This window comes from Mastomys coucha, unplaced genomic scaffold (assembly GCF_008632895.1).
Source record: "Mastomys coucha isolate ucsf_1 unplaced genomic scaffold, UCSF_Mcou_1 pScaffold1, whole genome shotgun sequence".
Classification (NCBI taxonomy): domain Eukaryota; kingdom Metazoa; phylum Chordata; class Mammalia; order Rodentia; family Muridae; genus Mastomys; species Mastomys coucha.
This window is the reverse complement of record NW_022196891.1, coordinates 53,260,372-53,265,169: the sequence shown is the minus strand read 5'-3', so window position 1 is coordinate 53,265,169 and position 4,798 is coordinate 53,260,372.

Sequence of the window (4,798 nt, the reverse complement as noted above, 5' to 3'; positions counted from 1 at the left end):
CTCTGTAGACCAGGCTGGCCTCGAACTCAGAAATCCACCTGTCTCTGCCTCCCAAGTGCTCGGATTAATGGCATGTGACACCACTGCCCGGCTAGGAAGATGGTTTCTTGTTGACTCTTCTTTTGAGTAGCCCTGCACTGTTCCGGAAATGTAGGCAATGGCCATCCTGCCAAGACCCTTGCCCGGACCAAGGAAGAAGTCCCACCTCCTTCCACAACCTTCATTCTCACAATCCTGGGAGTACCAGTCCTTTACCAAAGATGAGCAGACCCAGAGGGAGACTTGGCCAGGCCCCAGGGAAACATTTGTCATTGTGGAACTCCTACCACACACCACCCATATCCAGGTAGGAGATGAAGAGCACCATCTCCCAGAGTTTAAATGGGTGTGGCAGTTCCTACTTCCATAGGGATGGGTACTAGATGCTTGGTGGCTGGGTCACCTTAAGTAAAGACCCTTTGGGGTCTGAACATAAGATGACACAAGTGCCCAAGCAGGTGGATCTCAGGCTCCAGCTCAGGCCTTTGGAAAACCTGTGTCCACTCCTGCTCATCCACATAGGGACGGTCCAGGGCTTTGCCTTGATCCAGGGTTCTTCTGCCTGTTGGGAATTGCATTTAGTCCTAAAACTAACAAAAGAGTACTCTCCTTGGGAGGATTATGCTCTGACTCAAACATTTTCAGATGGTCTAGAACTCTGACCATCTTCTAAGGTCTTCTAAACTCCATCCCCACACCCAAGGGTTCCAGAATGATAAAGAAGATCCAGACCTCCGGCCTCTGGCTACTGAGAATCTCTCTGGCCCTAGCCCTCCTTGATCTGAATCTCTCTTCCCTTCCTCTAGGCCCTACTGCTAAGGAGGATGAGTCAGGAGCTGGGAACAGCTAATGGAGAAGAACCTTAAAAGGAAAAAATAGGGCTAGGTAGCACAGTTTGTCTGAATTCAAAAGTATTTTTTTTTTTTGTAGTGGCAAAAGAAAATCACACAAAATATGTATTTTAAACCATTTTTGAAGTATACATAGGATTCCATGGCATGAACTTACAGTATTGAACAGTCATTACTACCAGCCTTCCAAAGCTTCTTAGGGCTCCTAAAACTCTTAGGCCACTCATGTTAGAATTACCTTTTTTGTTTTGTTTTGTTTTGTTTTTTTGAGACAAGGTGTCTCTGTGTGGCCCTGGCTGTCCTGGAACTCACTCTGTAGACCAGGCTGGCCTCGAACTCAGAAATCCGCCTGCCTCTGCCTCCCAAGTGCTGGGACTAAAGGCATGCGCCGCCACCACCCGGCTTACAAAAAAAGTTTTAAGCTAGGTTTACTCTGCTCTGCCTGTTCTGGCAGGAGAAAGGGGCTCTGTAAGCTCAAAGGAAGGCTGGACGAGATGGGTCTTCATCTCTACTACCCACATGAAGTCTTCAAAGGTGAACCTGGCTTCAAGTACACTCCAAAGATGTTGGGAACCATGCGAGCCCTGAGATAAACATCCTGCCCCAGCTAATTGAGAACCCTGAGATTAACATCCTGCCTGGCAATCACAAGGATCCGGCTTGGCCCTGAGAAAAAGAACATTCACAGAAATCCACCCCCTCCCCACCTGTCACCCCGGAGTTCAACCCCAGAAGATTTTGTAACCTTCCATCTCCCTCCTTCCTCTTCCCCTCCCCTCCAAAATTTTTGCTTTAAATATGCTCTGCTCCACTAAGTAAACGACTCTTGACAAGCAATGCTTTCTTGAGTCCTGTCTTCTCTCTCGCCCGTTCTTATTCCAGGTTGTGGTCCTCCTCGCTCCCCAGAATAACTTGGCCTGCAGGACAGGTCAGAAAAGGTCGGAAGATAGCTTTGCAACCTACCCTGAGAGATGGAGTGGGGAGAGCTGAGCAGGCAGTATACTGAAGATGAAAAAGAAAAGGGGGTTCCCAATGGAGAGACTCAGCCATGGCTGTGGGACAGAGACTTGGCCAGAAGACAATAAGCAGCCAGCTCGGAGTGTATGGCTGTTTGCCCCACAATGGTGAGCTGTGGGATGACGGGTGTCAGAGGACTAAGCAGGCTGCAGCTTAAGGGTCCCCAGGCAAAAGCTGTCCATTAGTAGCCACAGACAACGACTTTACTTCCCACTGCCCCCACAGACTTCTGTCCAGCAATCTCTGCCCCAGACCCTCTCCTTCCAGGCACTAGACTGACAGAGTAGAAGGCTAACCAAGAACCAACTGTAGGTAAGTACAGCAAGTGCTCCTAAGCCCTGAGCCATCTCTCCAGCCCCTAGCTTCTCTATTTTCATTGTTTAGAGATTTACCATCAACCCAAATGAGAACTCAAAATGACATCTAAGGAAATAATACCAAAGCATTACTAAATTGACAATTCATAGGGTTTTTTTTATAAATTATTTTACTTTGATTTACGTATATAACGTGTGTGTGTGTCTGTGTGTGTCTGTGTGTTTGTGCATGAGGGTGTTAGATCCCCTGGAGCTGGAATTAGGTAGTTGTGAGTCACCAAATGTGCTCGCTAGGAATTGAACTAGAATGTCTGCTAGAAGAGCAGAAAGCAGTCTCCACCACTGAGTCATCCCTGCAGCCTGACAGCTCACAAGTCCACCACACCCAGCACCACCTCCACTGCTGGCCCGTCTGCAGAAGGCTATCTGAATAGGAGGGCTTAGGGGTTTTTTTGTTTTGTTTGTTGTTGTGTTTAATCTTCTCAACTTTGAATATATTATAGTATAAATTCGACTACTACCTAGTTTGTGTTTGGGGGTGTCTATGTAATTTTCTATCCTTTTAACTTAAACACTCAAAATAAAACCACCACCACACGGCTCGTCTATGGTAGGTAACTGGACAGGGTTTAAGAAGCCCCCATCCAGTGCCTGGCGGTGGTGGCGCACGCCTTTAGTTCTAGCACTTGGGAGGCAGAGGCAGGCAGATTTCTGAGTTCGAGGCCAGCCTGGTCTACAGAGTGAGTTCCAGGACAGCCAAGGCTACACAGAGAAACCCTGTCTTGAAAAACAAAAAAACCCAAACAAACAAACAAAAAAAGATATGCTAACTCTTAAAAATACATTTTCCTAAATTACAAGAATCAAATAGGAAATCAGTTAAGAAACACTTTGGTCCGAGACAGCAGGGTCCAGCACCAGGTTCCCAGGGGTGAGGGGCTGGAGTGTGGATCCTAGGATTCTATCCACTAATTCAAGATCTGCAACATTCTCAGAGCAAGTTTTTCTTTTGTTCTGGTGTGTGTGTGTGTGTCCATTTGTCCGTCCATCCTCAGGCTTAGTCCATCTTGCTATTTGAGACAGGCCTGGAGCATGTCGGGTAGTTAGGCTGGTTGGCTATCAAAGCCCCGGGGATCTTGTGAGTCTCTTGCTTCCTTGGTGCTGGGTAACCAGCCAGTGGCCCTACACCCAGCTTTTTTTTTTTTTTTTTTTAAAAAAACCAAAACCAGGTGTTGTTGAAATTGAACTCAGGTGCTTGTCCTTCCAAGGCAGGCATTTTACCAACTGAGCTATTACCCCAGCTCTGAGATGGATGTGTGTCTGTGTGTGAGAGAGATTCCTGGGTGTAAAGAATCAGTCCTTTGCAGGAAGCCCAACTTGTTCTGCGGATGCGGAGATCCAATCTCTGGTCCTCAGGTCTGTGCAGCAAGCACTTTATTAAACCATCCCTTGGGCCTCTAAATTCGAATTTTAAATAGAAACCACCTTCCTACTGTCCAGCCTACGAGATGCTGGACACCACCCACATCAACACATCCCCAGTCAGCACGCCTCCTGTTCCGAACAACTCCCAAGGCTGTGCTCACTCTTCCCCTAGTCAAGAGAGAGCCAGGTGGGGAACGATGCTCCACAGACACTGCCCACTGCAGAGGATTCCAGGCATACCGCCTGCACCGCTGGCCCCTCTTCCCTGACAGCTGCCAACACCACTGGATGTTTCCAGAATCCTTTTGACTCTTCCCACCATTAATGACCGCACACCCACTTCCATAAGTTCATTATTTTGGAAATTTTACTCAAAAATCAGTCAGCTAGGAAAAATTAAGGAGATTTATTGAAAATTGGTTTGAATAAGGCACATTCAACATCATCAGAACGGAAACGAATGCAAAAAGCAGTTATGGTGACTTGAGAAGTCTGACAAGCCATTAAATTTGTAAATACATAAAGGCAAAATTTTGTAGAGTTAAGAAATGTTTGTTAGTAAAGGTAAGAGTGTTGGTGAAAGTCATTTCGCTACATTACTCTCGTGTTCATGGGTTGCATCTGTCTGTCATACCAAAATCTGTGCTCTCAGTGCTCCTGCTTTTAACAAGTATGTGCACATAAGCCAATGAGAAGGGTACTGAGCCCCCCCCCAAGCCTTCAGACTTCCAGGTAAAATTTATTAAAATTAGCTTAGCGATAAGAACTCACTAGAACTTTTCTGATGATCTCTGAGTGCTACCCAAAAGAACCCTAAATTTTTTACCTTTAGACCCAAGTCTAAAGAAAGTTTCTATTTCCTCTGCTTGCTTCTGAGACTTGGTATTACTCAAGAAGGGATTCTTATTTTTTAAAAAAACCCACCACCAACAACACACACACACACAGGCAAATTATCACAAGGAATTACAACACACATAAAAGGTTGAAAAACTGAATACAAAAAACAATGGTCTAGAAGTCAGTACACCAGGTAGTAGATATGTGTACATTTTAAAATATGTTTGTTCAAAAACAGAAAATCATTTGTTCTGACCCCAAACTAACATATACTGCTTCTTTTCAAAATGATTTTTTTTTTTTTTTTTT